A 26,762-nucleotide genomic window follows, 5' to 3' on the forward strand; every position below is an offset into this window, starting at 1 on the left:
GGCTGCATGCTGGCTGCGGTGTTGTGTGTGAACTATGGCCTGTGTTGTGGCTTCCTGTGTCTGCATCTCTGTGGTTCCTGTTACTGGTGCAGGCTGGCTGCATGCACTTTGTGTACTGGCTGTGTGTGTTCCCATGTATGCTGGTTCTGTGATGCATGCTGGTTGCGGTCTTGTGTGTGAACAGAGTCTGAGTTTGGATGCATTTCTGTTTGTGTTACGGGTTGTTTGTGCTCTGGCGTACTGGCTGTGGGTGACTCCGTGTTTGCTGGTTGCCAGAGGCAGCGTCCAGTACTTCAGCCTGTGTGTTCACTTCTCTGTTCATGCAGGCTCCCCTTCCTGTTTGTTTTTGATAGGGTTAACATTTCCTGATCTGTTCCTGGGTCTGGCTTATCAGGTGCCCTCCTTATGCAGCTATATCTGTGAGCTGTGGGGCCAGGGGGTCAGTCTATCTTCTGCCTTCCTGGGTGATGCACCTTACTGCTCACGCAGGGGGTCAGTCTGTCTTGTGTCTTACTGGGTGTAGCCCCTTGCTGCTGACCCAGGGGGTTTTGCCATCTGCCCTTTTGTGTGGTGTCACCTGGTAAGTATTGTTGTTGTTGCTTTGTCTGTTCTTCTGTACCTGTCCTGTTGATGTTGTTATCCTTGTCTATGCCTTGCCTGTTCTTCTGTTCCTGTTCTATGTCTGCTTCTGATCTAGTCTGTTCCTTGTCTGTCCTGCAGTGCCTTTCTGCTTCTGTTCTTGTTTTTGTCCTGCCTTCGTGAGAGGGCTCCAGGGTTCTCCGGAAGGAGGATCTCTAGTCTGTGTGTGGGTCTGCCTGGGACCGCCATGCTTCCATTTCGCTTGGGGTCCAGGCACCTGCTTCTGTGCTGGTTCCAGTTTGTCTTGTTGCCTGATCCATGTCCTGTGTTTGCTTGGGTTCCAGTCCTTTGTCTGTGTTCTCTGCAGGTAGCGGCCAAGTGTACCGGGACCTTCCTGGAGGTGCGACCAGTGAGCCCTCGGCCCAGTTCATCCCAACCACTAGGGGCTCTGTGAAGAACGGGGCTCACTGGCTCTCTGCCCTCTGGTCTGCGGGTGCACTTGGTTCTGTGGTAGTGCTACCACTATTGCTTAACCTGCTGTACTGTCATGTTCTTTTATTACATGTGTAATAAAGTACTCTGTTGGTCCCTGGTCTGTTTCTGCCTGTTTCCTGTTTGCAAGATGTCCCGGAGGTCTGTCTTGGGCCTCTGGAACGTGACAGAGCAATCTTAAATTTTCTGTTGGGAGACGGCACCCTTGAAATGTGAGAGACCTGGAGCAGTTTGCAAAAGAAAAGTGGTTTAAAATTCCAGTGTAGAGGTGTAAGAAGCTTGTTGATAGTTGTAAGAAGCTATTGATTTCAGTTATTTCTTCCAAAGGATGTGCAACCAAATATAAAGTTGAGGGTGCCAGTAAATTTGTCTGCCCCATTTTGGAGTTTTTCATGAAATTATATAATTCTTTGCTCTTTTTCTCAGTTTTTTGTGTTGTTCCAATAAAAAACAAAAGAAAATAAACATGTGTATAATAAAACATGTAATTGCAATACTTTTCTGGGAGAAATACTTAATTTTCTGGAAAAATTTCAGGGGTGCCAACATGGCTTGTATTTACCAAAATCATTTGGTTCCTGCCATCTTATGGTCAGTTTCTACTTTTGTATATTATTACTTGGCAGTGTTCTATATATATTCTTGAAACAATCTGATTGTTTATACAGCAGCCCCACTATAAATCCTGGGGGTATCTGAGTACTGGGAGACATGTTAATTACCTAAGAAAAGTGACTACTTTAGATGATATCCAGTTCTGCAGTCTTGCGAAAAACCAGTGTTGTTGCAAAGTATGCCAATGAGATGAAGCAAATAAGATGAAGCAGTCTGTTGTTTAATAGGCTGGTATGTAACTGCCTGCCAACCTTAGACCTTCAAATAATCAATTAAAGTTCCATTTAAAGCAAGAGCAATATTGGAATCTTGCAAGGGAAACAGCTCTATTTCCTCAATCCTTGCACTTCCCGATATGGTAGGTAAAAGAGACCAAAAAAATGAAAATGAAAAACCTAAAATTGAAATGCAGATACCTTTTTTCATTTTACTTGCCACTCATGTGTGCAAAATGTATTTAAAATTTGAAATTAAAATTACATACTTTAATTAGCAATTTCATTTTTCAACTCTAAGCATGTATGTGGCAAAAATAAAATTAAAATAAAAAAGCCCTTTGTCATTTAGCTTTCATTTTTGACATTTAATTATCATCACACATACTGGCATTTAATGGTCACATTAAAAAATAGAAAATGCATATTGGCCTTATTTGCACAAAAAAAAAAATCTAATGTGGCTACAAAATGTGTATAACAAAATAATGTTGCCGTATCTGTTTGTAGTAGCACATCAGACCTTAATTTGAGAGTTAAAAGGAATCTGTCACCTAGTTTTACCCTATAGAGCTGCGGACATGCACAGATAGATCTCCACTAGCATGTCCGCAATATACCTGTCCCATAGCTCTGTGTGGTTTTATTTCATTTAAAAAATGATTTTATAGATATGTAAATTAGCCAAGTAAGGTGCCCAAGGTGTGGTTACTTACGGTTAAGGAGCCCAGCCATGCCCCCTGTGAAGGAGCCCAGCACCGCCTGCATCTAGGAATCTCCTCCTTGCTCACAAAGTTACAGTGCTGTAATCTTGCAATGCGCGAGCTAGCGCATGCACAGTGCCGGCAAAGTGTTCGTTCCCTTCGCTGGCATCAGCCTCAGTGAACGAACTGCGCATGCTCTAGCTCGCGCATCGCGAGATTACGGCGCTGTAACTTTTGTGAGCAAGGCTGTTGGTCACCCGCGCCATAGAGATGTGGATTTACACCCTTTCATGTCTTCCACAGGCTTAAAAGATATATGGCGCATGTTTCATCCAGATGACAGGGAGTACACATACTATTCTCATGCACACCAGGCGTGGTCTCGCATTGATTATTTGCTCACTAGCGCGAGTATTGGAAGCCGGGTGTTCAGAGCAGAGATTCACAAGCTGGTTGTATCTGATCATTCACCTATCTCTATTTGCTTCCAGAATGCCCATCCAAGAGGGACAGACTTCATATGGCACTTTTCTTCCTTCCTGGCCAGAGATGACAACTTAAAGGAAATTTTGCAAGGTTGGTGTATGGAATTCCAGGGTGATAATCGCCCTCATGCATCAGATGTTTCGACTCATTGGGAGGCAACAAAAGCAGTTTTAAGGGGGAGGATTACAGGCTATATTAGTAACCTGCGCAAAACAGTTTCCCAACAATACATGACAGTAAAACATTCAGGGAAGCTTATACCAAATTTCTACAGACAGCCTCCACTAGTGACAAATGGCTCAAGGCTAGAAGTGATTACGAATGGTGGCTGGACAGGAGGGAAGCAATGTACAGATCTGCATTCCAGACGGATCTCTTTCGCTATGGAAATAAATCAGGACGCATGTTAGCCAACCTGGCTAGAGGCAGGTTTACCCCCACGATTATCTCGTCCTTAAAGGATAGTCACAGGGTTTCTCAAATAAATCCCAGGGTCACAAATAGAATTTTGGGGGACTACTATGCTAATATGTATAAAGATACACCCGGAGACGTAATGGCACACACTAGGTTGTTGTCGTCCATCACTATGCCATCCTTGACTAAGGATCAACAAGAAAGCCTGAGTTCGAAGATCATGGAAGGGGAAATTTTAAGTACAGATAAGTCCCTACACAATGGCAATGCCCCACGTCCAGATGGGTTAACTGGAGAGTTCTATAAGATGATGCAGGTCCAGATCTCCCCCACTCTGGTTACCTACTTCAACCACCTTTTGCTTTCGGGATGCTTCCCTAGTCATACAAATGTAGCCTACATTAAGCTTATACTGAAACCACACAAGGATCCACAAGATCCTAGTTCCTATCGCCCTATATCATTGATTAATTAGGATCTGAAGATTCTGACAAAGATATTAGCAGGCAGATTGGGGGCTTTAATGCCATCACTAGTCAGGCCCTCTCAGGTGGGGTTCATTAAAGGCAGGTCGGCAGTGGCCAACATTCGGAAGATGCTGGCTACTCTTGACTGGTCGCGGCGTTACTCTCAGCCACGAGACGCCGCAATTTTTCTGGCCTTCGATGCTGAAAAAGCTTTTGATGCGGTTAGGTGGGACGGGCTGGGAGCGTTGTTGGACAAATTTAAAATTTTCGGACACATTTGCATCTTCCTAAACTGCCTTTATGCAAACCTGATGGCGAGAGTACACTCTGGGGGTTTTCTATCGCCCACCTTGTCGTTTCAAAAAGGCACACGGCAGGGTTGTTCCTTATCCCCGTTGTTGTTTGACTTGGCACTAGAGCCTTTGGCCCGACTCCTGGAAAACTCAGATCTGTACTCAGGCATCAAAGTTGGTAAGAAGGAGGTCATATTAGCATTATATGCTGATGACCTGCTGATATTTATGTCCAATCCCCAACAACATATGCACCCTCTGATGGACTTGCTCCACCGCTTTGGCTCCCTCTCAGGCTATAACATTAACCCTCGCCAAAAGTCAAATCCTTAAACAGCAAACCAAAAATCCCCCTCAACTGTGGCATAATAATGGGTTTGCCCCTACTTCAGTCAAAAAACATATAACCTACTTGGGGTTGAAGATAGGCAAACTTCCTAGCTCATTATACAACTTGAACTACCCGCCGCTCAAAGGGAAGATAGTGGCGGATCTAAAGAGATGGCACACACTTCCCTTGTCATTCTTGGGAAGATGTCACCTGATTAAAATGATGAGTTTCTCCAAATTGCTATATCCTCTCCAAATCCTCCAATCTTGTTAAAACATGCGGATGTAAACACCCTCAACATGGCCTTTACTAAATTTATATGGTGAGGTAAACGGCCCCGCATGTCCCTACAAAAACTGATGTTATGAAAGCCTGAGGGGGAAGGAAGTTCCCGAATATTTGGGGATACAATATCACTTGCCTCATGAGACATATTGTGGATTGGTTACACGAGACAGACAACTTCTCCAACAGATATCTGAAAAAAAAACTAGTGGCTCCTTGGGGCCTGGTGTCTTGCCTACATTCCAATTTGTCTGCCCTTCCCCCAGATTCCCGCTTTTTTCACATCATGCAAGTGTTATCATTCTGTAGGCATAGAGTTTGTGACTTATCCAAGGAAGCACTCACAAACACCTTTGATGACATAATAGGCACCACCGCGCAATTGCTGTCAGTTTCGGGTCTTTATAGGTCCATGTCCGGTAATTTCGTGAAAGTTTCACCATCCAAGCTCTTCTCTAAAGGGGAAGAAATAACGATGGACACTGAGGTTAGGGAGAACATTCTGGAGGGCTGAGCAAAGTTTTACTCCTGTGTCATCAATGAGAGATGGCGGGAATGCTACTTTAAGATGATGCACAACACCAAATATGGTTTTAATTTCCCAGCCTCTCCCAGGTTCCCAGAGCGTATTACCCATTGCCCCAAATGCAAAGAGCCGGCCTCAGATTTCTGGCATGGTATATGGTCATGTCCACAGGTGTCAAAGTTTTGGAAGGACTTGACAGCATATATTGGGAAGTACTGGTCCGTCGAACTTCCCCTATAACCTCATACATTGCTATTCCATTACATTCGCTTATCGGCACCACAATCCTCTCACGCTCAAAATTCCCCTATCTTCCTCCACTTCATACTGCTGGTTGCCAAGAGAGTTACTAACTACATGCCTGACGTATCAGCAGTGATTTATCAACTGAGGCTGTTGTTGAGATATGATCGGACCGAGGCAGAGAGGCACAAGGAGGGATCAGCCACTAAGTTGTTCCGAAAGTGGAAGACCTTCCTCATCACTCATTATAGTCCCACTGAAATCTCGGAGCTGGTTAAACCATTTCAGTATACCTTCTGGTATCTCTTTTCTTCCCTAAAAGGCACTTTGGGCGCCCTTCAAGTGTAGCCCTCCCGTTCCTCTTTTCTCCCCCCCCCCACCTTTTTTTCTTTTTCTCTTCTATTATTTTCACTTGAATGTACAGTACAGACCAAAAGTTTGGACACACCTTCTCATTCAAAAAGTTTTTTTTATTTTCATGACTATGAAAATTGTAGATTCACACTGAAGGCATCAAAACTATGAATTAACACATGTGGAATTATATACGTAACAAACAAGTGTGAAACAACTGAAAATATGTCATATTCTAGGTTCTTCAAAGTAGCCACCTTTTGCTTTGATTACTGCTTTGCACACTCTTGGCATTCTCTTGATGAGCTTCAAGAGGTAGTCCCCTGAAATGGTTTTCACTTCACAGGTGTGCCCTGTCAGGTTTAATAAGTGGGATTTCTTGCCTTATAAATGGGGTTGGGACCATCAGTTGCGTTGAGGAGAAGTCAGGTGGATACACAGCTGAAAGTCCTACTGAATAGACTGTTAGAATTTGTATTATGGCAAGAAAAAAGCAGCTAAGTAAAGAAAAACGAGTGGCCATCATTACTTTAAGAAATGAAGGTCAGTCAGTCAGCCGAAAAATTGGGAAAACTTTGAAAGTAAGGGCTATTTGACCATGAAGGAGAGTGATGGGGTGCTGCGCCAGATGACCTGGCCTCCACAGTCACCAGACCTGAACCCAATCGAAATGGTTTGGGGTGAGCTGGACCGCAGAGTGAAGGCAAAAGGGCCAACAAGTGCTAAGCATCTCTGGGAACTCCTTCAAGACTGTTGGAAGACCATTTCAGTGGACTAGCTCTTGAACCTCATCAAGAGAATGCCAAGAGTGTGCAAAGCAGTAATCAAAGCAAAAGGTGGCTACTTTGAAGAACCTAGAATATGACATATTTTCAGTTGTTTCACACTTGTTTGTTATGTATATAATTCCACATGTGTTAATTCATAGTTTTGATGCCTTCATAGTCATGAAAATAAATAAAACTCTTTGAATGAGAAGGTGTGTCCAAACTTTTGGTCTGTACTGTATGTCACTGGGCATCCGTCTGTTGGTACTTGCAACATGATATAGATGGGTTCTCAAGAAATAATGTACACCTCAGGAACTATTGCTTGTTCTCCTCCCTTTCTTCCTTTCTGTTCCATGTTTGAAAATTTAAAATGTTTCAATAAAAAGAATTAAAAAAAAACAACAACAATCCTCCAAGAAAAATATAACATCAAGATCTGTTTAGTCTTAAGCTCTTCAGGACACATGACATACCGGTATGGCATGTTGTCCTGGTACTTAAGGACACATGACGTACCGGTACATCATGTATAGTTCCGATCACCGCTAAATGCGCGGGGGGGGGTCCTGTGACCCCCCAGTGTCGGCGATCGATGCAAACCGCAGGTCAATTCAGACCTGCGGTTTGCGGCTTTTACCTGTGGTTGCGGCGGCTGGCGGTGGTGCCATCGGGTCCCCATGCGGCTGTAGGGGGGACCCGATGGCATGGAAGGCAGACACATGCCTAAGGAAGGCAGCGCGATGCCTAAGGAAGGCATCGCGCTGCATTCCGGTGATGAGCCTGTGAGATCCAGCCCCCTGGATCTCACAGGCCGGAAGCTGTATGAGTAATACTCACTGTATTACTCATACAGCCAATGCATTCCAATACAGAAGTATTGGAATGCATTGTAAAGGATTAGACCCCAAAAAGTTGAAGTCCTAAAGTGGGACAAAGAATTTAGTAAAAAGTAAAAATCAACAAAAACGTAATTTTCCCCAAATAAAGTTAAAAAAAAATGGTAAAAAATAGGGGGAAAAAAAAAGTATACATATTAGGTATCGCCGCGTCTGTATCGACCGGCTCTATAAACATATCACATGACCTAACCCCTCAGATGAACACCGTAAAAAATAACAAATAAAAAAACTGTGCTAAATAAACAATTTTTTTGTCATTTTACATCACAAAAAGTACAACAGCAAGCGATCAAAAAGGCGCTTCCCCACCAAAATAGTACCAATCTAACAGTCAGCTCATCCCACAAAAAATGAGCCCCTACCTGAGACAATCGTCCAAAAATAAAAAAATATATGCCTCAGAATTCTCACTCCAGAGGTGTGGCCCTTCTGTTCCATAGAAGTCTCAGATGCGAGATTCACTACTCAGCTGTAGATCAGGGAGGGCAGTACATTTTCATACATGCTCATATTAACTGTGTCCCCTATGTGATTGTTAATTTGTATAATTCCCCTCCTGCATCTTTATCCCTTCTACAAGCAGTCACGGGTTTTGTGGCTAATTATCCCAATGCCCGTTTCATATGTATGGGAGACTTTAATCAAGTAGTTAGTGAGGATTTAGACAGATTCAGCTGTAGGGCAGATAGAGGAGGGACGGGAGGGAACAGTACGGTTCTTGCCAGAATATCGCAGGAGATGGGATGGGTAGACATGTGGAGAGCCAGGAACCCACTAACAAGGGAATACTCTTGCTTTACCCCTGCCAGGGGAGCCCTGTCCAGAATTGACTACTTGTTCGGCAATGCCATAGTATATACTGACCTGGTGAATATTAAACACGGACCACAGGGTCCATCCGATCATGCCCCATTGTTGGCGGAGTTGGCCCTGACTGATCATGCCGGCGCTGGCAGTAAGATGCGTATACACCCTTTCTGGCTGTCCTTGTTTGGTTTAAATGACAGAATCCCTGATCAGTTGGGGATGTTCTTTGAGGTACAGGGCGAGTCCACAGACGCTCTATTGCTTTGGGAGACAATGAAAACGTACCTTAGAGGATGCATCAAATCCTCCATCTCATACGTTAAGAGAGATTCGCAACGTAAGGAAAATTATTTACACGCCAGCTGCAAGGAAGCCGAGAGGGCGTTCACTGAGTGCCCCTCTGAAGAGAGCAGAGTAGAGTGGTTATCCAGAGGGAGAATGTACATGCTGCATCTTGAGGAAAAGAGCAAAAGGAAGCTCTTCTTCCTTAAGCAACAGGCGTTTGAAACAGGCAATCAAACAGGGAAGTTACTTGCGCATATAGCACGCACTAATATGTCTCCCCCGGTACTCAGGATACAGGAGGCTGATGGCCGCATAATGGAATCAGTGCAAGACATATTGAAAGGTTTTCATAATTTTTACAGAGACCTATACAAATCAGCAGCTACTTATTCAGGGCTAGAATTAGAGTCCTACCTCACTGAAGTGTCTCATCCTCGGCTAGCGGACCTAGATAAGGGTCTTATGGAAGAGGATATTATATTAGAGGAAGTGGAGAGAGCCATTAAGGACCTACCGACAGGGAAAGCCCCAGGCCCAGATGGCATCCCGGTAGAGGTATATTCTAAGTATGGGGAAAATCTAAACCCTCAGCTATTGAACCTGTATCGAGCGGCGCACTCCCGTGGCTCCTTGTCAGATTCCATGTATGATGCATCCATTGTTGTGATCTTGAAGCCTGGCAAGGACCCATTGGAATGTGGATCTTATCGTCCAATTTCACTTTTAAACTTGGACTATAAAATCCTGACCAGAATTATAGCCAATAGATTGAATAAGGTTATCACGTCAATAATTCACTCTGATCAGTCGGGCTTCATGCCTGTAAGGTCCACATCAGACAACATTAGGAGGGCTCAAGTAATTGCGCAGTTGGGGGTAGCTAAGGAGAGATGGGCTCTGGCCTCACTGGACACGGCCAAGGCTTTCGATTAGTTGGAATGGCCCTTTTTGACAGCAGTGCTGGGTAGCTTTGGCTTCGGTCCTAAATTCATTAAATGGATAGAAATATTATAGAAAAAAAACACTGCTAGCATCCAACTGAACGGTTCCCACTCTGATAGGTTCCCCTTACTCAGAGGCACGAGGCAGGGATGCCCGCTCTCGCCTTTGCTGTTTGCAATTGCCATAGAGCATCTAGCCATTAGATTTAGACAGGACCAGGTTTATGCAGGTGTCTGCGAGGGAGAAAGGGAAGACAGGATTGGACTGTATGCAGACGACTTGATCCTCTTTATGTCGGAACCGGAAGCATCTCTACTAAGAGCTATTGAAATCATAGAGCGCTTTGGGCAATACTCCGGGCTGCACATAAACTGGGGCAAGTCTGCCATCATGCCACTCTGGAACCACGATTGGCCTAGTTGCCGAAACAACCTGCCTGTAGTTGATAGGTTTAAATACTTAGGGATAATAATCACTAAAGAGCCCCAACTCTCCTATGTCTTGAATATTGAACCCTTAGAGACCATATTCCAAGATAAGGTTAAAACATGGGAGACCCTCCCTTTGTCGGTTATGGGTACACTGAACCTGGTAAAGATGGTACTCTTGCCCAAAGGTCTATATTTGCTGTCCCACGCCTGTACGCCAGTTACCAGTTTTTTTTTTAAACGTATACATGCTATTATAGCCTCCTTTGTATGGGGTAAATCTAGGAGGAAACTCTCACTGTCAGTTTTACAGAGGCCGAGGCTACAGGGAGGAGCTTCCCTTCCAGACTTCTTTCTTTATTATATAGCAAGTCAACTTAGATTTCTGAGATATTGGGTCACCGATGCCTCAAGACCAAATGCAGAATGCTACCTGCACGAATATTTGCAAGTTCCCATGCTTTGGCCCGTTCTGGAGGGATCTCGCCATATTCAAAAGGGTCTTCTCCCAGTACATAAGCTAGCCCATCAGATATAGCAGGCATCTAAGTTAAATTCCTAGAAGGATTTGCCAAGTGAAGTCCCCGTATGGGATAACTGTATGTTCCCACATCTGGTAAAGCTGGAAGGTGTATCTGACTGGAAGAGGCATGGTATATTCACTTTGGGCAATCTATATGAGAGTGGGCAGCTTAGATCATTCTCCCAGATTCGGGATAAGTTCCAGGTGTCCCGCACTCTTTTCTTCAGGTACCTCCAATTGAGACATGCACTGCAGGCCCAGTTCAGAGGTGACAACAGGAGTATTTCTAAATACCCTATTATAGGGGTTTTGAAATCGCAAGGCCCGAGAGGCATAGTCTCAGCGATATATACACATTTGTTGGACTGCCGCTTGCTCGTGACCCCGTTGGCTGTCGAGGACAGATGGAAGTTGCTAATACCCTCTTTGTCTTCTGAGGATTGGGAGGAGGCATTTATGGCTCCGACTAAGGTATCACCCTCTATAAATAATAGGATGATCCAGCTTTTATCCTTCATTGTAGTTATCTCACGCCCACCAGACTTCAAAAGATGGGCAGGATTAACCACTCCAGGTGCCATAGATGCGATGCCGTTGGAGCCAATTTTTGGCATATGATGTGGGATTGTGAGTTCATCCGTCAGTTCTGGATTTCAGTTCTGGAGGTCCTCGCAACTATGGTTCCTGTGACATTGCCGTTATGCCCCAAGATGTGCATTCTGGGAGTCATTGATGAAGAGTCGTGGTCACACTACCACAGAATCTTCTTAGCGGAAACACTATTTCTGGCTAGAAAGGCAATTGCCATAAGATGGATGGGAGATTCCCCCCCCTCGAAGGGACAATGGCTCACTCTGGTGAACCATGCAGTCTCCATGGATAACATCGTGTATAAGCATAGGGGCTGTCCACAAAAATTTGATAAAGTCTGGGGCGACTGGTGTGCCTCTCCTCTCACCTTACACTCACCGCGTCTGCACTCGACGGCTGACGGGTCACATTGATCTTCGAACCAATATTTAGATACTTTACAGCACTGTTATCACTGATGTTAATGCTGGAGCATTTATGTGTGTGATTTGTCTGCCGTCAGGGTTAAGATCATGTCCTTTTACATGCTAGAGTCCTGATAAATGCCAATGTCTTTATGTATCACTGTTTTCTTGGTATTTTTGAGGCGCCCCTGCGTGGGCCATCACATTGCTACATGTATGCCATACTTGTGTCATTCTCTTTTAATAAAACGAGTTTAAAAAATAAAATAAAAACTGTGCTAAATAAACCATTTTTTGTCACCTTACATCACAAAAAGTGTAATAGCATGCGAACAAAAAGTCACAGGCACCCCAAAATAGTGCCAATCAAACCGTCATCTCATCCCGCAAAAATCATACCCTACCCAAGATAATCGCCCAAAAACTGAAAAAATTATGGCTCTCAGACTATGGAAACAATAAAACATGATTTTTTTCCTTCAAAAATGAAATCATTGTGTAAAACTTACATAAATAAAAAAAAGTATACATATTAGGTATCACCGCAACAACCTGGTCTATAAAAATACCACATGATCTAATCTGTCAGATGAATGTTTTAAATAACAAAAAATAAAAACGGTGCCAAAACAGCTATTTCTTGTTCCCTTTCCTCACAAAAAGTGTAATATAGAGCAACCAAAAATCATATGTACCCTAAACTAGAACCAACAAAACTTCCACCCTATCCCGTAGTTTCTAAAATGGGGTCACTTTTTTGGAGTTTCTACTCTAGGGGTGCATCAGGGGGCTTCAAATGGGACATGGTGTCAAAAAAAACAGTCCAGCAAAATCTGCCTTCCAAAAACCGTATGGCATTCCTTTCCTTCTGCGCCCTGCCGTGTGTCCGTACAGCAGTTTACGACCACATATGGGGTGTTTCTGTAAACTACAGAATCAGGGCCATAAATATTGAGTTTGGTTTGGCTGTTAACCCTTGCTTTGTAACTGGAAAAAAAATATTAAAATGGAAAATCTGCCAAAAAAGTGAAATTTTGAAATTATCTCTCTATTTTCCATTAATTCTTGTGGAACACCTAAAGGGTTAACGATGTTTGTAAAATCAGTTTTGAATACCTTGAGGGGTGTAGTTTCTAGAATGATTTGCTTCTAAACTTCTAAGCCTTGTAACATCCCCAAAAATAAAATATCATTACCAAAATGATCCAAACATGAAGTAGACATATGGGGAATGTAAAGTAATAACTATTTTTGGAGGTATTACTATGTATTATAGAAGTAGAGAAATTGAAACTTGGAAATTTGCAATTTTTAAAAAATTTCTGGTAAATTTGGTATTTTTTTATAAATAAAAATTTATTTATTTTACTTCATTTTACCAGTGTCATGAAGTATAATATGTGATGAAAAAACAATCTCAGAATGGCCTGGATAAGTCAAAGCGTTTTAAAGTTATCACCACTTAAAGTGACACTGATCAGATTTGCAAAAAATGGCCTGGTCCTAAGGTGAAATAAGGCTGTGTCCTAAAGGGGTTAATATTTATTTATTTATTTTTTACATTTTTTAATATCTTGCAATGGCAATTAAAATATTTGTCTTCTAAACAGTTGAGGATTTAATCTCATGAATGGTGCTGGTACTGCAGACAGAAGCTCAAGCTTCCACGTGGTGATCAGACAGACATCTTTCTCTTTAATGTTTTCTATAAACTGAGATTTAGCTCAGAGGGGTTGGCAGCTCTGTCCCTCAATGAAAAGTAAATATTGCATAAGAAAATACTCCCCTGCAATATAAATTCTATTACATCCTATCCTATCCTATGCTTTTTAAATTATATGTTGTCACATCACTATTAATTGTCAACCTAATGCAAAAAGGCCTTAATACTATATACAATACAATGCAATGTTTAAAATAAATAGAAAAATATAGTATTTATCACAAATCACAAAAGTTTTAGCCCAATAGGGCTGAATAGCAAAATTCAGCTCTGCTACATTAGAAACATTACTTCCTTCTCTCTTAAAAGGCATTGTTAGCATTTATAAATATGGACCTTACCTGTTCCCTTTATGAAATTTCTGTGTCTTTTAGACCTCTTAGCAGATCAGTGCTGCTCCAATATGTGCAGAATGAAGTACAGTGGTAAAGTGATGGGGCCAAGGAGAAATGCTAGGACGGGGAGTAAGCTGACTTGACTGAGAGCAATAAGCATGAATGTAGCTTTGTTTCTTTAGTAGTGACAACTTCTCACTTCTTGCCAGAATTGGCTAGAGGTATCTGGGAATAACAGACTTCTGCAAACAAGTCCAATCCCTAGGATATCCATAATCTGTTCACTACCAGACCTAAACACAAGCCTTCCTTGTAGATCTTCCAATGAGGGCAATTGATTCATAGGCAGAACAGAGTACCAGTAGTTTGCAACTAGTTTATTTGGGATTATCCTTCCATCCAGTATTCACTGGAATAAATAATGAATGGTTACTTAGATGCCTAGGAAGATCCAAAAGCAATTTAACCATTACATGTTATTATATAGTAGAAATCAAACTGTTACACAGTATATTTTTAGACTGAAAATTTATGAAAGTGGGAAATATTGCAATTCTATGAAATTATACAGTAGGTGCACAGCTATTTACTGCAATCATTTTGGTGATGCGCACATAAGTCGGCGGTAAATATAGTGTCATTGCTGGATAAAGATTTATTGGCCAGTGCACCCTCACGTGTACCAGGATGTCATGTTAATGGGAATAGAGGAAGGACGTAGACAGTAAATGCCATTTATGTTGGGAGAAACAAAATACATACTTGAGGTAGTTTAATAAACTAAGTATGCCACATTTTAAAAAAACATTTGGTGGAGATATTTAATTTTTATGTAACTAACGCATGAAAAAAATCTTAAAATATTCCACCAGGGCAATCATAATAGACGGCTCACTCCTCATTCTTTCTGTATACACTGGAATAGGGTCGACAGAGTCATTATCATTGGAGTCTGGGGAAGCGAATGGCAGCTGTATTATACTACTGAAAATCTCCCTAAAACAGGATGGGAACATTGTACAGACAGTGCAAGAAGGTACCTCAAATCATCAGGGATGGAAGGTATGTGTCACCGAGGTTCCTGGCCTCGGTGAAGTAAGAGCCGGTATTTTATGTGTCAGCAGCAGCTATTGCTAATTGACACCTTGAGATTTAGCATGGCTGTTCAGGGATGGCTCTTACTAGGAGTAGTCAAAGTGCTGGGTGGGTGACTACTCCCCATATTCCAGGCGGGTTTTGCCAGGCATAAAAACCAGCCAGCACTGCCAGGTGGTTTGGATTTACCTCCCTCTGACAGTGGAACTCAGGAGTCTGTGTGCTGTGAACTGAGGGCTGTGCTGGGATTTGAGTTTTGAGCCGGGCTGGAGGACTCAGGCCCTTCTAAAGGCGAACAGGCCGCCTATGGACTTGATGAGGCTGAACTGCTAACAGGGTGTGAATTAACACCCAGGAGAAAAGGTGACTTTTATTGTTTATGGACTTTCCTTATGTGTGAACAAACACCAAGCATTTTGTTATACACCAATGTGTGAATAAACACCACTGTTTGATTCAAGAACTGTGTACTTTTCCTCTGTACTGCATCCGCTAGTTCTAACTACCAAAGCGAATTACCACACAGCTAAGGCTACATCTCCCCTGCCACTCCCTGGTCTTTGGGCTGTACTCCATCATGTCCTAGAGACTTTAACTTTCTATGACATACAGTATATTGGCTCATTCATATCAGTTACCATAAAGCACACACTTACCGTTGCTCTTTCTATAAATACAAATTACATACTATAAATGTTTTGCTCTCACCTAATCTGACATCCCTGAGAGTCCTTTTACATTTTATTAAACGCATTACATTATAGCTCAAGCATTTTGCAATAACGCCATTGTTATACATGTGAACTTATATGCAAATTAGACCGTAGACAGAAATCCCGCCTCTCCTGCATTGTTACACATTGGTGTTGTAGTCAAGAGATTAATCGCATTACAAGTTTGCCATGTGTGTTTTATAGCATAGAAAATATCTGTTTTGACCTAGCCTTGTGACACGTAAATAAGACACTATACAAATCGTACACTAGCCTTTCCCTCTTCATTTAGGAAAATCATAAGTTTACATTAGGCCTCATAATAAAATGCCTGAAGATGTAAGGGTTCAAAATGAACGACCCAGGTCTTCTTCTCCCAGAGCCAGAATCTGGGTAGTGGCAGCAGCAGCAGCCATCCAGGCAGTAGAAGTAGTAGTAGGCCACCATTCTCCCTGGCTTAAAAAAAGCACAACATTATCATTGAGGAGAAAGAAGATCAGATTGTGGATTGGATGGCTCATTCCTCCTCTCAGTCACAGCTATGTAGATGACATGGAGGTCACTTCTTGGAGCCAGCATTCTGCCTGCTCCTTCTCCTTGCAGACCCAGAGAAGCTTTTCAGTGGCATCTTTTCTATCTTTACTGCCCCCTCCTAGTGGGGCACCTTTTTTTCCTAAGAAGAGACAACAAAACTCCACTACACCCTAAGGAAGATAGTCAAGAGAGTCTCCCTGTTGATGACTTTCATGACAGCAGTCAGTGTTTGTAGTATCTTGAGGAGGAGGTTCATGAGGAGGCGTGTGACCCATGCACAGCTGTGTTGGTGGTAGTAGTTGCTGCACCTGTAGCCACGCTATTGACGGTGGGGACAGTGAGCACTCTGCGCAATTACATAGCAGGGAGTCAGGAGGGGTGCCAAGGAGCCCATCGTGACATATCACAGTCAGATAAAAGTGGTGGGAGGGTGAAGACCATGACCATAATTGTGTGTTGGGCAGGACCTGGGAGCTGTATTGGGGTGCTGAGGAGGAGACATCAGAGGAGAAGGGTGGTGGCTGTGGGGTAATAAAGAGTGGAGGTAATGTGCAGCCAAAACCTCCAAAAGAACTGTCAGAGCCAGATCTGCTTCTACTGTTGTTAGCTCGGGAACTGGTGATGCCACTGATACTGTCGGGTAGGCTTAAAATGTGTTAGACCTAGGCCAAACTCGACTGCCTCTAGCTCTGTGCAAGCAACTCCTGTATGGTGTTTTTATTCCACAAGGCCAGCACACAAAACCACAACCATGTGCAAGATCTGCAGGACCTGAGAGTTCAAACACAAATGTAGGTACTAGAGCTCTATTGCAGCACGAGGCAGCATCACTGGATCCTGTGGGAAAAAAGAACTGGGCAGCATTCTCAATCACAACAAGTCTGTCCTCCTTCTCCTTGTCTTCTTTGTGGCAGACAGCCTGCATCCCCAAGTGGTACAGTGTCCTTGTCATTATCATTGGCTGCTTCTCCTCCTTCACAGAATTCTCCGCTTCATCGTAAGATATTCATAACAGAATGTCTGGCCATGAGAAAACTATTCTCAGCCAACTTTTAGTTTACGTGCAAGTTGAACTCCCACCTGGCCAAGTTGCTGCTGGTTCAGTTGCTGCTATACCACTTAGTTGTGGTAAATGTGGCACACTTCTGTGCCTTTGTCTAAGTAAAATTTTTCTGGGGTGTGGCCCTGGCTTTAGGCTGAAACTCTTGACCAGGTATGCAAGGGTTCCGCTGCTATATGGAAAATGTAACTTTCGTTAGTCCACAAATGTGGTGCACTTATGCCCCTTAGACTAAATTTAATTTTTCTGGGCTTTGTTCCAAGTGGTGTTGGTGTGGTACTTCTCACCAAACACACAAGGGTTCTGCTGCTATATGGAAAATGAAAATCTCGTTGGTCTGCAAATGTGGCACACTTCCACGCCTTCTTCTAAATGTAATTCTTCTGGGCTCTGGCCAGGGCAATGTCACTGTGACTTTTCACCAAGCAAGCAAAAGTTTCCCTGCTATATGGAAGATTTAACTTTTATCAGTCCACAAATGTGGTGCACTTACGCACCTTAGCCTAAATTTAATTTTTCTGAGATGTGGTCAGAGCAGTGGGCTGGGACTCTTGGCCAGACATGCAAGGGTTCCGCTGCTGCATGGAAAATTTTACTCTTGTCGGTCAGTGGCATGAGGGAGTCAGTAGCAGCCTTACAGAACATGATTGTAGGCCAGCAGCAGCATGATGGAGGCAGCAGCAGCCATACAAAACATGATGGTAGGCAGGAAGGCAGGCAGACAGCAACAGTGGCAAGATGGGGCACCATCAGGAAGTCCAGATCTATTTATCGGCCTCAGCCTGAAAAATTCTAAAATCCTCCCAAATCCAGGCTTGGTTCATTTTGACAAAAGTGATGTTTTGGACACTGGCAGAGGACACTTTGGGACACTTTGGTCTATTTAGGCGTCTCTCTGAGATGACACTAGAGGCAGGGCAAGAAAGAAGAAAGTTAGTTTACTGTGCCAATTCAGGTCACTGTTCCAGTCTGCCTGTCCAAAAATCCATGGGGTTAGGAAACAGGGTATGCGCCAGAGACAGGCTAGAGTATAGGTAAGCCTGAACCTGGGCATTGAGGCGGGAGGTTTCAGCTTGCTGATTTGCTTCAGCCTGTAGTGGCATATGAAAAAAATGCTCTATCATACTAAGAAGACTGAACTAGCTGCTGCAGATTCTGCTACTTGTGGCGGTAGAAGGTGGGTGACTCCGTGGGAGGGCAGAGAGGGGGGTACCTTTCAGACACTCACAGTGTTTCCTGGTAATGACGTAATTTGGTCTTCCTTTTGAAGGGGGGAAAAGTATCCTCCAATTTGGGTTGCTATTGAGGGTCAAAAAGCATGGCTATCCAGTAATCATCAGACTTAGTGTCAATGATACGCCTGTCAGTGCATAAGCAAGCGAGCATACAGGTCACCATTCTTGCCAGTGTGCCCGAGGAGCCAGTTCTTTATGGCTCGACTTCCCCTTTTCCAATGAGACGATTAACTGGTGCGGCCGGTGCCATCATGATTATCATCATACTCTTCCTCGTTCACTTCCAACTCCACCAGTTGCAGCGTCTCATACCCATCCTCCTCCTCCTCCATGGGAGTTTCTCTTTGTGGGTCCCCAACAGTTACAGCATTGGATGTTCTTCTTCAGCCGTCGTCCCCTGCTGCATGAGCTTTAGAGTCTGTTCTAAGATGCCGTAGTTGTCCATGCTGACAAGCTTTGTGGCCTCTTAGAAGGGCTTCAGCTTCTGATAGGCAACTCATATGAGCTGCTACTGCCTGACCTCGAAACAACACATGCTGTCTAGTGCATGAAAAAATTGTTCACAACTTTCCGCTGCTCGTATACAGTCGTGGCCAAAAGTTTTGAGAATTACATAAATATTGGAAATTGGAAAAGTTGCTGCTTAAGTTTTTATAATAGCAATTTGCATATACTCCAGAATGTTATGAAGTGTGATCAGATGAATTGCATAGTCCTTCTTTGCCATGAAAATTTACTTAAACCCAAAAAAAACTTTCCACTGCATTTCATTGCTGTCATTAAAGGACCTGCTGAGATCATTTCAGTAATCGTCTTGTTAACTCAGGTGAGAATGTTGACGAGCACAAGGCTGGAGATCATTATGTCAGGCTGATTGGGTTAAAATGGCAGACTTGACATGTTAAAAGGAGGGTGATGCTTAAAATCATTGTTCTTCCATTGTTAACCATAGTGACCTGCAAAGAAACGCGTGCAGCCTTCATTGGGTTGCATAAAAATGGCTTCACAGGCAAGGATATTGTGGCTACTAAGATTGCACTTCAATCAACAATTTATAGGATCATCAAGAACTTCAAGGAAAGAGGTTCAATTCTTGTTAAGAAGGCTTCAGGGCGTCCAAGAAAGTCCAGCAAGCGCCAGGATCGTCTCCTAAAGAGGATTCAGCTGCGGGATCGGAGTGCCACCAGTGCAGAGCTTGCTCAGGAATGGCAGCAGGCAGGTGTGAGCACATCTGAACGCATAGTGAGGCGAAGACTTTTGGAAGCTGGCCTGGTGTCAAGAAGGGCAGCAAAGAAGCCACTTCTCTCCAAAAAAAACATCAGGGACAGATTGATCTTCTGCAAAAAGTATGGTGAATGGACTGCTGAGGACTGGGGCAAAGTCATATTCTCCAATGAAGCCTCTTTCCGATTGTTTGGGGCATCTGGAAAAATGCTTGTCCGGAGAAGAAAAGGTGAGCGCTACCATCAGTCCTGTGTCATGCCAACAGTAAAGCATCCTGAGACCATTCATGTGTGGGGTTGCTTCTCCTCCAAGGGAGTGGGCTCACTCACAATTTTGCCCAAAAACACAGCCATGAATAAAGAATGGTACCAAAACACCCTCCAACAGCAACTTCTTCCAACAATCAAACAACAGTTTGGTGAAGAACAATGCATTTTCCAGCACGATGGAGCACCGTGCCATAAGGCAAAAGTGATAACTAAGTGGCTCGGGGACCAAAACGTTGACATTTTGGGTCCATGGCCTGGAAACTCCCCAGATCTTAATCCCATTGAGAACTTGTGGTCAATCCTCAAGAGGCGGGTGGACAAACAAAAACCCACTAATTCTGACAAACTCCAAGAAGTGATTATGAAAGAATGGGTTGCTATCAGTCAGGAATTGGCCCAGAAGTTGATTGAGAGCATGCCCAGTCGAATTGCAGAGGTCCTGAAAAAGAAGGGCCAACACTGCAAATACTGACTCTTTGCATAAATGTCATGTAATTGTCGATAAAAGCCTTTGAAACGTATGAAGTGCGTGTAATTATATTTCACTACATCACAGAAACAACTGAAACAAAGATCTAAAGGCAGTTTAGCAGCAAACTTTGTAAAAACTAATATTTGTGTCATTCTCAAAACTTTTGGCCACGACTGTAGACGCTCTAGCATGTGCAATGTTGAATTTCACTGAGTTGGAGCGTTGCAGCTTAAGCAGTGTGGTGGCAGACCATTCTGTCGCTGCAAGTCCAGGAGAGCGTTCATCACCATGTAAGAATGGCTGGAATGTGAGGACAGTCTCCTGGACATTGCTAGCACCGTGTGCAAGCCAATGTACTTATTTTAAAAGCATTGCATGACTAGGTTAATGACATACCCCATTTAGAGAGCATGTGTCATTTCACCAAGCTTTAGGGCAGCCACGATGTTTCGGCCATTTTTGCTGACCACCTTGCCCAGTTGGAGTCAGCAGGGTTTCAGCCAGCAGGATGTTTCTGCTTGATTTACTTTAGCAATTGCTCGCCTGTGTGGCTACTCCCACCCATACCGATCCAACACCACATGGCAATGCTTAACTTGACACATGTGATAGGAAGGTGGTGGAGTGGGAGTGATGCTGTACAATCACAGAAAATAATGCACTATAATAATAGATGCAAGCATAACATATGAACCAAGCCCTCACTCTATTGATAAAATCTGAGACACTTGGTCAATACATTTTAATCAAAACACATCTAAGCCCATCTACCAAGCGACAAGGTGGTCTCAGTTCAGGCGGGTCCTACGCTAAACCTGCCTATGCCGTTATGCATTTATGTTCAGGAGCGCAGACCCCGCACATATAGTGTGTTGCTCCTAGTTACCTCCTTGTGCATAAGCAACCGGGGGGAGGAGGAGCAAGCACACCTATATGTACCACCTTCATCAAGGTCGCCTATTAGATAGGTGGGGCAAAAGTGCACATGAATACTACTCCCAAGATAGGAGCGTATTCACAAATGAAGGTGCCACTCCTTCAAGACAAGTTAAACAAAACACAGAAAAAAATACACTGCTCAAAAAAATAAAGGGAACACTTAAACAACACAATGTAACTGTCACGGAACCATGAACCAGACGTACAACAAGAGATAAGTGAAAATAAGAAGGCTTTATTGAAAATAAAGCTGTAAAGCAAAAGTCCAAACGGATGGTGAAACCGAGCAGAGTCTTTGCGAAGCCAGAGGTCAGGAACCAGAAGGGTAGTCAGACGAAGCCAGGATCAGGAACCAGCAGGGTAGTCAGACGAAGCCAGGATCAGGAACCAGCAGGGTAGTCAGACGAAGCCAGGATCAGGAACCAGCAGGGTAGTCAGACGAAGCCAGGATCAGGAACCAGAAGCAGCAGCAGTCTTAGAAGCATGTGAACACAAGAGGACCAAGCAAGGAACTGAAGCCACAGACCTCCTATATATATGAGCTAGGCATCCAGCTCCTCCCAGGGGAAGGAGGAGCCGCAGGGTGGAAGGCTACAAGAAACCCAGGACCCAAGATGGCCGCCAGCACATGTCAAACGAAGGAGAGCAGCAAGCAGGTAAGACCATGACAGTACCTCCCCCTCAAGGGCCCCTCCTCCGCGGAGCACAAAACGGTTTCTGAGGGAAGCGTGCGTGGAAGGCTCGGAGCAAGGCAGGAGCATGGACATCTGCGGAGGGAACCCAGGAACGCTCCTCTGGACCATAACCACGCCAATGGACCAAAAACTGCAACCGACCGCGGACCAGGCGTGAGTCCAGGATATTGCTCACCTCATATTCCTCACGATTGCCCACTTGGACCGGACGAGGCCGAGGAACCGAGGAAGTGAAACGATTACACACCAGTGGCTTCAACAGGGAGACATGAAACACGTTGGAGATCCGCATGCCAGGAGGAAGCGCAAGGGCATAGGCTACCGGGTTTACCCTGCGAAGCACTCGGAAGGGACCAACAAAGCGAGGCGCCAGCTTGGGAGTGGGCACTCGAAGGTTGAGGTTGCGGGTGGACAACCATACACGGTCTCCGACCTGGTAGGAAGGAGCAGGCGCTCGTCTGCGATCAGCCTGGAATCTCTGGCGCTGCGCAGAGACCTCAAGGGACTTCTGGATCTGTACCCAAGAAGCACGTAGGACGGAAAGGTGATCCTCCACAGCCGGAATATCCTGGGGAGAGAATACCTCCGGTAACACGGCAGGTTGGAACCCATAATTGGCCATGAAGGGAGACGTCCCAGAGGAAGAGTTCACCGCCGTGTTCCTGGCAAACTCAGCCCAAGGCAGGAGGTCAACCCAATTGTCTTGGTGATCGGAGACATAGCAACGAAGGAATTGCTCCAAGGCCTGATTGGATCGTTCTGCGGCCCCATTGGACTGAGGGTGGTAGGCCGAGGAGAAGGAGAGATGAATCCCCAACTGGGAGCAAAAGGCGCGCCAGAACCTGGACACAAACTGACTCCCCCGATCCGACACAATCTCCTTAGGCAAACCGTGCAACCGGAAGACCTCCCTGGCAAAAATCGTGGCCAACTCTTGTGCAGAGGGTAACTTCTTGAGAGGAACACAGTGGCACATTTTGGAAAACCGATCCACAATCATGAGAATGACCGTATGGCCTCGGGATGCAGGGAGGTCCACAATGAAATCCATCCCCAGGTGTGACCATGGGCGCTCCCCGGTGGCTATGGGTTGCAGAAGGCCCAACGGAAGGTGCCGAGGGGACTTACTCTGGGCACAAACGGAGCATGCCGCTACATATGCGGCGATGTCGGAACGTAGGGAAGGCCACCAGAACAGACGTGAAACAGCCCAGGACAGCTGATTCTTTCCAGGATGCCCCGCGGTCTTGGAGTTATGGTAGGTTCGCAACAACCGAGTGCGCAACTCCTCAGGCACAAAACATCTGCCGTTGGGTCTCCCAGAGGGAGCACCAGATTGAGCCGCCAAAATCTGCTCACCCAGGGGAGAGGTCAGGCTGGTGCGAATGGCGGCCAGGATCTGATTCGGAGGTATGACCGAAGTCGGAATCGACTCCTCCCTGGACAGCTCGGAGTACTGCCGTGATAAGGCATCCGCCCTGATGTTCTTGGAACCGGGTAGGTAGGAGACCACGTAATTAAAACGTGACAAGAACAGAGCCCATCTGGCCTGACGTGGTGTCAATCTCTTGGCCTCAGAAAGGTAGGTCAGATTCTTGTGGTCCGTCAGGATGAGAACCGGAACCACCGAACCCTCGAGCAAGTGCCTCCATTCTTTAAGGGCCTGCACGATGGCCAATAACTCCCTGTCACCAATCTGATAGTTGCACTCCGCGGAAGACAGTTTCCGGGAGTAAAACCCACAAGGAAGCAGAGGACCCTCTGGTGTTCTACGCTGAGACAGAAGGGCGCCTACTCCCGTCTCAGACGCGTCCACCTCGAGGACAAAGGGCAACCCAGGGTTGGGATGCGACAGAATCGGAGCCGACACAAAGGCGGACTTTAGGGCCTCAAAAGCTCGGATGGCCTCGAGCGGCCAGACCTGGGAATTACTGCCCTTCCTGGTCAGATCCGTGAGAGGCTTGGCCAGCATGGAAAAGTCCCTGATGAACTTCCGATAATAATTGGCGAAGCCCAAAAAGCGCTGCAGGGAACGAAGACCACTGGGCTGGGGCCACTGTAAGACAGCCGAAACCTTCTCAGGATCCATGGAGAACCCCTCAGCGGAAATGATGTAACCTAAGAAGGTTACCTGGGATCGGTGAAATTCGCATTTCTCAAGCTTACCGAACAGCTTGTTCTCTCGTAACCGTTGCAACACTCGTCTGACATCCAGAATGTGGGCCTCCATGGATTCAGAATATACCAAGATGTCATCCAAATAGACTACCACACACTGCTGCAACAGGTCACGGAAAACATCGTTGATGAATTCCTGAAAGACTGCGGGCGCATTGCACAACCCAAAGGGCATAACCAAGGATTCGTAATGACCGGTCCTGGTGTTAAACGCGGTCTTCCACTCATCGCCCGCCTTGATCCTTACCAGGTTATATGCCGCCCTCAGGTCGAGTTTGGTAAAGACTGTGGCCCCTTTAAGGCGATCGAACAGCTCGGAAATCAAGGGTATCGGGTAAGCGTTCTTGATCGTGATGCGATTGAGACCCCTGTAATCGATGCAAGGCCTCAACTCACCGCCCTTCTTTTTCACAAAGAAAAATCCAGCCCCTGCCGGGGACGAAGATTTGCGAATGTGTCCGCGTGAAAGCGCCTCCCTCACGTACTCCTCCATGGCCTCATTCTCCGCTACCGACAGTGGATAGACTTTGCCACGAGGAGGAACGGCACCAGATTGTAACTCTATGGCACAATCGTATGGGCGGTGCGGAGGTAGGGCAACCGCGCGCACCTTATCGAATACATCCCGGTACTCCTCGTATTCAGGAGGCAAGAGAGAGTCCGAGGAAGTACACAGCAACTTGACAGACCCATGGATGCAACTAGCCCCACACTGCGGTGACCACGAGAGGATCTCGACCGATCTCCAATCGAAAGTCGGATTATGCTTCTGGAGCCAGGGGTACCCCAAGACCACCGAGTAGTGTGGAGACGAAATAACCTGGAGGCAGACCGACTCTCTGTGAACGGCACCAATGGCTATCCCCACTGGAAGGGTCTCATGAGTCACGTGTGGCGGCAGAAGGGGTCTGCCGTCTATCGCCTCAAGAGCCAGTGGGGAACCTCGAGCCTGCAGAGGAATGGAATTGGCGGCAGCGAACACACTATCAATGAACAAACCACCAGCACCAGAGTCCACCAACGCCTGGGTCGTCACCGAGCCCCCGACCCAGGAGAGGACAACAGTGATCAGTGGTTTGTCAACACGGGAAACCGGGGACGAGGAGACTCCACCCAAGATCTGCCCCCGACAGGATCTCAGGGTACGAGCGTTTCCCGGACGGTTCGGACATGCCAACCGAAAATGCCCACCGAGACCACAGTACATGCATCGGCCCTCGCGTCTCCGGAGTGTCCTCTCCCCCTCGGACAGGCGAGCAAACCCCAGCTGCATGGGTTCACCCCCAGACAAGTCATCCCCAGGAGGCGTGGGAGGAGAGGGAGGCACGGGTGGGACAGCAAACGTAGGCACCAATCTGTTAGGAGACCTCCGCAGGTTCTCCTTAAAGGAAGGTCTCTCCCTGAGTCTGGTGTCAATCAAAATCAGGAAAGAAATAAGAGACTCGAGCTCAACTGGTAGGTCCTTAGCTGCAACCTCATCCTTCAAGGCATCCGAGAGACCATGAGAGAAAGCAGCGACCAGAGCCTCATTATTCCAGCCCACCTCTGCTGCCAGGGTACGAAACTCAATGGCGTATTCAGCTACGGATCGTGAACCCTGTCTGATGGACATAAGGAGCTTCGCAGCAGAGGCAGCACGAGCCGGCACATCGAATACCTTCCGAAGAGAAGCAACAAAACCGGAAAACTCGGCAACCACCGGATTGTTGTTCTCCCATAAAGGGCTGGCCCAGGCCAAGGCCTTGTCCGAGAGCAGCGAGATCAAGAAGCCCACCTTTGATCTCTCAGTAGGAAAGGCATGTGGCAGCAACTCAAAATAAATGCCCACCTGGTTAAGGAAACCTCGGCACTGAGTTGGCTCTCCCCCAAAGCGCTGTGGAAGAGGGGCAGAACCGGTCATACCCCGAAACACCGCAGGCGCAACAACAGGTGTCGGGGTAGACTCTGGCGCAACAACCGGAGCGGCAGTAGGAGCGAGCCCAGGAGCGACAACCGACCCATCGGCAACGGGAGCGAAATGAGCCGTGCGTTCAAGCAGGGTTTGCAACGCCACAGCGAACCGACCCAACAGGTGATCCTGCTGATCAAGTCTGGCAACCAGCGTGGGTAGCGAGGATGGCCCTGTACCGTCAGAATTCATGGCTTGGTCCTAATGTCACGGAACCATGAACCAGACGTACAACAAGAGATAAGTGAAAATAAGAAGGCTTTATTGAAAATAAAGCTGTAAAGCAAAAGTCCAAACGGATGGTGAAACCGAGCAGAGTCTTTGCGAAGCCAGAGGTCAGGAACCAGAAGGGTAGTCAGACGAAGCCAGGATCAGGAACCAGCAGGGTAGTCAGACGAAGCCAGGATCAGGAACCAGCAGGGTAGTCAGACGAAGCCAGGATCAGGAACCAGCAGGGTAGTCAGACGAAGCCAGGATCAGGAACCAGAAGCAGCAGCAGTCTTAGAAGCATGTGAACACAAGAGGACCAAGCAAGGAACTGAAGCCACAGACCTCCTATATATATGAGCTAGGCATCCAGCTCCTCCCAGGGGAAGGAGGAGCCGCAGGGTGGAAGGCTACAAGAAACCCAGGACCCAAGATGGCCGCCAGCACATGTCAAACGAAGGAGAGCAGCAAGCAGGTAA

General features: G+C 45.7%; 1 protein-coding gene across 3 annotated transcripts in view; it reads right to left on the minus strand.

The window, feature by feature from the left end:
* Positions 1-26,762, minus strand: part of SCRG1 (stimulator of chondrogenesis 1) — a 200,609-nt gene that overhangs the window by 32,254 nt on the left and 141,593 nt on the right. The window contains exon 1 of one of the 3 annotated variants that reach the window (XM_040418675.1): positions 13,721-13,807. The exons of the other annotated variants lie outside the window; for them this stretch is intronic. The gene's annotated coding sequence lies outside the window, so the exon portion shown is untranslated. Of the gene's footprint in view, positions 1-13,720; positions 13,808-26,762 lie in introns of those variants that run through there. 3 annotated transcript variants of the gene reach the window in all.

This window comes from Bufo bufo, chromosome 2 (genome assembly GCF_905171765.1).
Source record: "Bufo bufo chromosome 2, aBufBuf1.1, whole genome shotgun sequence".
NCBI classification, from domain to species: domain Eukaryota; kingdom Metazoa; phylum Chordata; class Amphibia; order Anura; family Bufonidae; genus Bufo; species Bufo bufo.